The following is a 10,382-nucleotide window of genomic DNA, read 5'->3' as shown; positions in this document are numbered from 1 at the left end:
CAGATATGGAAATGAACTACTCAATGAGAGAGAGAGAGAGGGTTTAGCCATGGTGTTTGTTGTAAAGAAATTCCCGCATTATCTTTTAGCTACGCCTTTTACCTTCTTTATTGACCATCAAGCCTTGATTTATCTTGTAAATAAACCATGCACTACGAGGTGTATTGCCCGATGGTTACTTCTGCTTTTAGAATTCAACTTCTCCATGGTTATACGCAAAGGGAAGTAGCATTACATGGCTGACCATATGTCTCGTATATCCATTGGAGAAGTTGCTAGACAGGGCATTACAAATGAATTGCCAGATGCACATCTATTTAACATATCTAGCGAACGAGACTTTTTTAGAGCTGACCCATTGAAAAATCCCGACTTAGGTGACTCATTCTTAAATTCCAACCCTATCAGTTTGATAGCAAGTCAACTCTATAGGCTAGGGCAAGATGGGTTGCTGTGAAGACTCTCAAGGAATTTAGGTGGAGTGAAGAGGTAGACTAGAGAGAATATTCCTCCCTCTTCCAACATATATGGCTCTCAGTTAGTCAAAGCTATCCCTTGACTTCCATTGGTTAAGGCCAAATTATTTCCAAGAACTAGACCCATATATTAAGATTGTCTCTAGAGGCATAGGCCATTTGTAGTCGAGATTCTACTTCCTCTGCTCATCTAATAGTGGTATCTATATTCGGCAAGGTGACACTACTCAACTGCACCTAGATATTAAAGTCCAAACCATGCTAAAAATATTGCATTTGGGCAGCTTTTGGGATAGGGATAGAGGCTTGCAATTTGTGAAAGACCTCTTTGAACTTCTTGGCATATGCTTGAATATCCTCATGTGGATCTTGATGTGTCACATTTAGTACACGTAGCCAATATTGACCACCTCTTTCAGGGGAAAATTCCCTTCAAAATACTATGTAAAATAAATCAATAATGGTTATGGTTTTGGCCTCTAGGCCGTGATACCATACTGCAGCTCTTTCCTTGAGAGTCATGTTAAAAAACATCATTAAATGTCCTTCATCTTGAATACGACAATTGAACATCAACTTTTGAAACTCCCTAATGTGGAGCTCCGCATCTTCCTCCACTCACCCATTAAAGATGGGTAGGGGGAAACCTAAGACTGGAAAATCCGTCATTCCAGTAGGAATTGTGATAGGTTGCACCATAACGATGATTGGATTTGTAATAGGATTTGGTTAACGTGGGTTTACACCCGCACTTGATGTAGGCTGACTTACTGGGGGAAGGGGAGCACTGGAGCTTCCTCCTCCCAATGGACTACTTGTGGCTCTAGGACCACTAGATCCACTACCTCATAGGAATATTGGACTACTACATTGAGGGAAATCCCTCCTCAAGATCTTGGCACGTTGCCTAGCCCTTTCAACTCTTTGTTGCTTTTGGATTTCAGCTAGACTGTGTTTTTCAGTAAACAATGGATCAATCTCAGTGTCCTTTGGCATAAACTGGCTAAATAGTCCCTAGACAACCGAGATTCGAGGACCACCACTTATAAGCAGCTCCTGATAGATGCACCACCTATCGAGACCTAAAATAGGCCCTTGACACTCGCTCTATGGCACTACCGAGCCTTTGCTACTCACTTAAAACCACCCCACATGGCCTTGCAACCAGGAGCTTCTAAGAACTTTGCGTGTGTAGTATTTTTCGTAGTCCAATGAATAACTCTTTCTCTATATCTCAAAGGAAGTCCCTAAATATATCGGTGTAAAACACTATGTAAGCACAGACAAAGGAGGCACCCCTCGGCTAAATGCCGTAGCCCCATTGCGACTCTCCTACACCTCGAGGATTGGCCCCTCGATGTGCTGCTGACACAGATAGCACATATGTCACAAACTCCACTCTTGTTTTCAAACGTTCCAAGAGATATATATTTTTTCCTCACTAAATAGCCCCCAAGGAAACCAATTGTCTAAACCTACCGCAGCTAAGGATATCTCACATACTCAACATAGGTCATATGCATAAATACAATTGCAATGCATCCAATAATGATACCATGAGTTGCATGCAATGCAATTGTGTATGAACCATAGTGCTCAATCATTTTATCATTTAGAAATCAGCATAGTGAGGTGCAAAGACATTTCTTCCAATGATTTTAATCCACACATAATGTTGCATTGCGCTGAGGGTCAGCGCCGAGCATTCTCATGTTGCTAGACCCTCTTAAGCTTAAACCATAAATGTCCTATATGCCATGCATCAGTAAAATATTAGAATTTAGAATCATATCAGAAATTAGTCACCCTCAAAACCCCTCCTCCCTATCACTTAGGTTATGCATGTGTTGATAAATGTGTAGGAAGTAATTTTTATGTGTTTTTCTTTATAAAAGTGATAAAGACTCCACTTTAACACAAAGACAAGGCTGAAATGAGGCTCATCCCTCATGCTCCAGTCATGTCACACATCCACACACATAAATATTATTTTTTCTTATTTCTCAAATGTAAAAACCTTATTTTTTTCTATTTTTTCATATTTATTTATGTGTAAAATATGATATTTTTTTATTTTTTAGTTTGGATTGATCATGTGTACAAAAAATTATTTTTTAAAAATTATTCCACACAAACCCCATAAACACCATAAAAATCCCAAAATTGACAATTTTCCTTAAAACCACATAATCATGGGTTTTGCGGGTTTATGTATAAATTATTATGTGACTGAATTTTCTTGTTTTCTTCATCATCTTTGATAGATTACAACATTAACAACCAAATACAACAATTTCCAAACAATTTCAACCAAAATCTATCATAAAACAAATAGGACAATCACTTATGCATTAAAAATATGCTTTTTGAGACTCGTATTTCAAGGTTGGGAGTTTCTTGACGCTCTTTCTTGGCTGGTGATGCTCTTCCAGAGCTCGATTTATAGTTCTTTACACTCGAGCACCATCAATATCTTTCATCAAACCCTATCCTTCTCTCATAGAATCAAGCATATGAATGGGCAGCAAAGAGGAGAGAGGAGAGAGGAGAGAGGAGAGAGGAGAGAGAAATACCAAGAAATCAAAAATTAATTTCCTTGATTATATTTCACATGCTTACAATCAAAATCTTGCTCTTGACAAGTAGATCAGGCTTCCATCTCTCTCTCTTTTGATCGCGAGGTGTATTGAAGAGGCACAAATCCATCCAAAAATGGGGCGTAAAACAAAAAACGTCCCCCTCCTCCTATCGGTCAAGAATTTGTATGTTTTTTTTAATCATTTTCATTTCATTTCATATCATTTATTAAATGTACACTTTGAGAAAACCACTTTCACACTGCTCCATGAGGGTTTTTTGTATGTTGTTCGGAGGGGCAAACGAACTCGGAATTGCAATCCAACTGGATGGTTGGGTCCATGACATCGAAATCTATAAACCTTGATCCCATCACATACTTTTCAGCTCCTGAATCATATAGCTGCTTTAGAGTGCTAAATCTTGCAGAGATTAAATGGAGGGCCAAATGACCTCCAATCGACGAAGGGAGACTTGCATTGGATTCCTGGCATCGACATCCACTTAGGAAAACTCTAGCTTGACCATCCGCCACTGTTAAATTTTGCATGAAATTTTGGTCCTTAACATCTCTCCGCTACTTTTCCGCTCCAAGAATGGGCTCAAATTCTTTAAAAACGGATCCCAAAATCTAAATCTTGCGATGGAATTTATCATGTCTCATGAATGTTTTTCTCCAACATTGGGGATTTTGAATTGTTGATTACTTTTACAAAATCATTTGAAAGAAGCTAAAATATTTTTTAATGATTCCACATATAATAAGGGATTTTAAAGAGTCACCTTAAGAAGAAAAAAGAAATAAGAGCACATATCATGTAGAGGAGCATTGCCCTATCTAATCACTACCTCACACAAAGAAAGATCCACAGACTGCAAGGTATAGGATCAATGAAATAAGAATTACACACATATTTCAAAGGCATATATTCTCCATCCACACTACAACGATATAGGGGAATAGCGACGGGCAGTTGCCACGCATATCAATGGCATCGCTATTTATGTCACTATTTGCATTGCAATTGCGACGCAAATAGCGACGGTACTCAAAGAAAAAAAAGCGGTCGAAACCCAAGCGCAACATTTTTCCGCGAAGAGCGAAAGAGAGAGCAAAAGAGATCATGCGCTTGGGAGGGAGAGGAAGAGAAAGAGAGAAAATGAGAGCTTCTCACCGCCGCCATCAGTGTTCGTGAAGAAGAGAAGGAAGTGCATGAAAGGCAAAGAGGAAATAAACATGAAACCTTATATATATATATATATAGAGAGAGAGAGAGAGAGAGAGAGGAGAATGAATGAGAAAACACAAGGGGTAGAGAGAAACAAAGAGAGGGTTTGTTTTTGTTCTTGTTCTTTCTTCTTTTTTTGTTTGATTTTTTTAGAATGATGTGCATTGAGGGAGAAAGAGAGGAAATGAGGGAGGGAGAAGAAGAAAACAAAAGGAAGAGAGAGAGAGAGAGAGAGAGAGAGAGAGAGAGAGAGAGAGATAATAAACATGAAAGATAACAAAAATGGGGAAAGAGAAAGAGAGGGAGGGAGGAGAATGAGTGAGAAAACATAAGGGGATGGAGAGAAATAAAGAGAGGGGTAACAAAGAGAGAGAGAGAGAGAGAGAGAGAGAGAGAGAGAGAGAGAGAGAGAAAGAGAAAGGGGAGAGAACATAAAATGAAGAGCGCAAAGAAAGGTGCAAAGAAAGGGAAAGAAACAAAGAAAGGGGGAGAAAACCAGGACTTTAGTTTACGTTAATTTTGTTGAGTCACAAGAGAAGAAATCCCTTCTCTAACAAATTAAGAAAGAAAAAGAGAATGAAAATAAAAACAAATTGTTTGTCGTAACGTAGACAAAATGGAAAACGATGAAGGTCGTGATGTTCAAGATCGCGAGAAGTATCTTAATCAACATGTCTCATGTCCTTGCTCTCAATGCAAGCTAGCAATCAGACGAAAGTGTCGCTTGTCTATAGAACACCTACGACGCTTCGGCAAGTTTCAATCGGAGATCATTAATTAGGCAATCTCAAACTTTGAGCAAATAGTAAGAAAAGTGTGTATCAATCATGCATTAAATTCACAAACTAATTGAATATCATATACAAAAACATTGGATGTAGCTGTAAAAATTATATAGGGAGATGACATCTCATCCCAAGGAGGAGTGCACCTATTGTGGCCAGTTAGAAGATTTCGTGGCCATGTGATGGATGGAGTGCTTGAGCTAATCCACCACTTGGAATGCACTACCTAGTCTATACCGTCAATACCAGAGGAGACATGCAGCCTTTCAGACTTTTCTATAATCTTGGAGCCTGAGATGGAGGCAATGATCGATGCATTGATGGCCATGGATGTCAAGACATCTGATCCGCTTAGAGAGAAAGCATCCATACCATTATATGATGGGTGCCGAGTATCTTTCCTGAAGAAGTTGCTTGCACTCCTAAGTGTGCAAGCAAAATACTAGTGGACCGATGCGAGTGTGACTGAGTTGTTCAGGTTTCTTCTACGTATGCTTCGTTGATTTCTTTTCGGCACCATTATAAAAAACAATTATGTTTCTTCAAGGTTTTTTATGATTTCTTTTTAGGTTGCTAAAGTATCATATATTACCACTTGGAAATACCATGTCTGAGTCTTGTGATGATGTGCAACATGTTTTACGAAAGCTTGGCATGGACTACAACAATATCCATGCATGTGTCAATGATTGCGTGCTGTTTAGAGGAGAGTATGAGACTATGGAGACATGTCCAAAGTGTGGTGCTCACATGTATCGACATGATTTGCAAGGGAAAACCACCCCTCAGAAAGTTCTTAGACACTTTTCACTTATACCCTGTATACATCACATGTTTCGTATGTCGGGCTTGGCGAGCTTGACAACGTGGCATGTGTAGAATAGATCCACAAATAGAGTCCAACGAATTTCAGTGGATTCACGCGCATGGAGCCACATTAACTCTACCTTTCCAGGCTTTGCTCAAGAGCTAAGGAATCTTCAGCTCGGTCTTGCTATGGATGGTATGAACCCATTCGGTCTCCGTTCAACTTCTTACAATGTGTGGCATGTAGTCCTTGTTAACTACAATATCCCACCATGGCTTTCTACAAAGAAAGGACACCTAATCCTTAGCTTGTACGTTCCTGACCGCTACAAAGTCAAGAATATGGACGTCTATCTTCATTAGTCGATGAGCTTAAGATTTTGTGGGAGGAGGGGGTGGTTGTGGAAGATATGAGCAAGTGCGATGGTCGACGGTCCGCCAATATAAGAGCCATTCTCATATGGACCATGCACGACTTTTCGGGATTCGAGGAGTGCTCAGGTAAGTAGGCTTCAATTCTCATTGGTCATATCTATCATAGCTCGTTCAAGTTTGTATTCACAAGATAGAGATGTTGGGATAGGTCTGCTTACCCAAGTTATCATGCATATCCATTGTGTGGGCCATAGTTAGACTCTTGAAGGTCACAAACCATGAAGAGGATGGTATATCAAGGACACACTGCTTTCTTGCCGGAGAGTCATGAAGTGAGGGAAGGTTTTCTTGGACGACCTCAAGCACAAATGAATGCCCAAAGCTAGTACGAGTTGAAAATGTTCCACACGGAGTCGCATCCAAATGGAATGCGACGGTTCTCAGTTTTCTACGGGTTGCCGTATTGGACCCACTTACAGATCAACCACTTCTTGGATCCCATTCATATTTTCAAGAATGTGAACATCTTACTATGGGACCACATCATAGGAAAGAGAGACACTGCAGGGGCACGAATGGATTTGAATGAGATAGGCAAGATGGAAGTGCTTTGGCCACAACCGCGAGTGTTGATGGTCACTTGAACCTACCTTGTGCTCCTTGGGTTTTGTCTACTAAAGAAGAGTGAATTGTGAAGCAAATCATCAGGTCGAGTATGCTGCATTCTCTCAAATCAGCATTTTCTAAAGACGACCAACTATCAGGGCTAAAATCCCATGATTGGCAGAAGATATGTCAGGTTTATACTACGAATGGATTGTAAGTGGGCTACGAATTTTGCTATTCGAAGTGTAGTCCTTGTTTGTAATGCTTCTTCATTTGTGGTAGTTTGTACTACCAATCGCGATCGCAAGATGCCTTACTCCAAAAATATATGGGGCCATTTACAAGTTGTTAAATTTAGTATGATGGATCTCACAGAAAGAGATCAAGACATCCTCTATTGAATCCGCAAGGTGGGGAGCAGTGGAGATGGTCTGTCTCTTTGAGAAGTACCTGCCCACCAGCATGCTCATGATACAAACCCACCTCCTAGTGCATCTTGTAAACGAAGTGGAGATTGTTAGACCTATCCATACGCAATGGATGTTCTTCATGGAGTGCTTCATGAAAATCCTAAAAGGCTTTGTGCGACAACAAGCTCGTCCAGAAGGTAGCATGCATGAAGGTTGGTTGGTGTCTGAGGTGTCAGTACACATTTCACAGTGGCTACCAATGGTGGATTCAGATAATAGTATGCTATGGTCATTGAAGAGATGTGGTGGTTGGAAATGGGGTAGAAAAAAGGATGGATGTTGCAATGGATAAGAAAGTGAATCGTTTTTATATGTTGCACCATGCCTCCATGGAGATGTGGCTCGCTAGGTACGAGCAAGCCGGGAAAGATAGGAAAGAAGTGTGATCCGAATTTTGACATAGTACACGCCATCGACCAATTCGATATCCTGAGAGCATGGAGGAGATGCCACGATTTATATCTATGCAATGGTTACATGGAGCTTTGATCACATCCTCTCACGAAGGGGTGGAGGTCTCTACTGAGGAGTGGAAATTCTCAAGGAGATGTAGTCCAAAGGTGACCATATGTTTTATAAGATGTCATATCTAGATTTTATATATGACAACTAATTAACCATTTCAATGTACAGTACAAAATATACATTGCAATGTGGTTACATGGATGACATTCTCGCGTGGAGCATATCGACAAAATGCACTCCACAACGGATTGTGGTGACATGGCAAAGTTTGAGCAAGAGAGTCGACGGCAAGCCACGGATCCAAACACCGTTATAGATGAGATGGAGTATTTTGCGAACTTGCAAAGTATTATCATAGTGGATTACAGTAGCTTCTCCATGATCATATTTGATGTGCAATGGTTCAAAGTGGTACCGAAAGGAGCCAAGTAAACAATTCAATGAGGTCCTTTTGGATTTCTCGAAATAGATTCTGAAAAAATATGGACGGATTTGCACGACACGTTTGTCTTGCCGGCCCATTGTGAAAAGGTGCATAAATTGTCTTTTTAAATTTTATTACGACATGGTATATGTCACAAATGTTAAATCTCTCTTATATGTGATTTTGAACAAGTAATTTTCTATCCAAACCCTCGACAACCTTGATTGTGGTATGTTGTGCCTTCAGCTTCCCGAAGTGCATGACTATATGATGAAAGCAATGTTCCTAGCGTAGATGAGGATAATATGCAGATAGAGGGATCGATATTGCAAGGGTTGGAGGTCGCCTAAAGCTTGGAGCATGTAGAGGAGGCAGAATCGCATAACGATGATGGAAAGACAAGAGGCCAAGAATTCTTTGAGAACGAGGTGGACTCATCCTTTTGTGGTGACCTTTCTATCGACCTTCCAGTGTATGTGGAGTTGTGTCAGGAGATTGACATAGGACCATAGGCTATGTCATACTTGTAGCATCCACCTACTCAATTCATTTATGAATCACTTATAAGGGTACTCTAGAATATGCATTTTGAGTAATATCATTTTTTTCAAAGTTATATTATCATGCTTTGCTTGAATCTTTATATTGATTATGTAAACATCAATTTTTGTATGTGCAGGTGACCTTTGGCGATATTTGGAGAGCACAATGAGTTGAGGGATGAGCAACGAGGAGCTGTAGGAGATCTTCACACGTATGTCTCTAGATCAGATGGCTCAATTTAGAGATATGGCAGACCAAGAGATGTCTCGGATACTATCAGGGGATCTTCACACGTATGCCTTCAGATCAGATGGCTCGATTCAAAGATATGGCAGACCAGGAGGTGTCTTGAACACTATCAGGTTGTTTTTTTAGATCCACTTCTGCACGCTCTGATGCCTCGGTTTTCAATGGACGAGATCGACGCTCCAAACTTGGGCCAAATAGAGGGAGTGATTCTAGGGGATGTTGTAGAGACATTGATACAGTGAGCCCATGGTCGGCTTGAGATGCAAGTGCTACTCCTCACTCTCATGCAGATTCAAGAGAGGGTGGCTCAAGTGATTGTTGTGGAGATACCAATTCAATGTCTCCATCTCGTCATTCTGGTGGAGTTGCATCACTTGTAGGATTTGTCACACCTCTAGGGATGTCTACTCCAGTAACTCTAGCTTTTGCTTAGCCATCTGTAGGTGGCACCTCTATGGGTGCTACTCTAAGAGATACCACCCCCGTGGGTACAACAGATGTATAGGGGTCTCTTGGATATGCCCGGGAATGTGGTCACAAGTGGGAGAGGACACATCTTAGACCGCAGAGGGGTATGGATACCTTGTAGAAGATAGGACGGGAACCATCATCATGAATGATGAGGGGAGGAGGGTGATGGCTCATATGAGAAAGTTGTGTCAATAAGTTTTTTGGCACAATGTCTTGGATCATAGGAAGAACATACCTGAGGGGAGCAAGGACTACATAGTAGCATCCTTGCATGATGAGTTTTTGGTACCCACCGCAGCAGATAGATTTTCCATAGGCTAGATGATGGAGTGCATACATGCATACATGTCACACAGACGATCAGATGCACGCAAGGCACTTAAGAGTAGGGTCTCAAAGCCCAAGTAGCTAGATGCAGATGATTGGTTGACTCATGGAGGAGGCTACAAATCCTTCAGGACATTAGAGACAGCATTATGAGGCAGCAAGGGCACGATTGGAGGCAGGACTGGTCCATAATCTTGGGAGTGGTGGCCACAAGACTTATCTAGAGGACTTTGTAAGTTTTTCTTCTGTTCTTCTCGCTTTTTTTTTTGCAATATCGCCTGTACTAATAATCATGTTTCTAATGGTTATATTTTGTTTTCTTTGCAGGACTCCATTACAAAAACCGCAATCCCACCGGCCTAGAAACTCAATATGAAGAGAGACATGGTCTCACTGCATTGATCAATAGAAGAAGTCACTCATATTTCTTGTCCATAGTTACTATTTTTAATTAAAATTCATTATTGTATGGTGGACTGATGTGTAGTTGTTTTTTTTCTTGCAGAGTCCGTTTGATGCTCCTTTGCATCGAGACAAGCTTTCAGACGGCAAGGATCTATAGCTCGCACTTGGATTCG

This window comes from Lygodium microphyllum, chromosome 8, assembly GCF_053477565.2.
Source record: "Lygodium microphyllum isolate KBCC chromosome 8, Lygodium_microphyllum_v1.1.10, whole genome shotgun sequence".
Taxonomy (NCBI): domain Eukaryota; kingdom Viridiplantae; phylum Streptophyta; class Polypodiopsida; order Schizaeales; family Lygodiaceae; genus Lygodium; species Lygodium microphyllum.
This window is presented reverse-complemented; position numbering follows the sequence as displayed.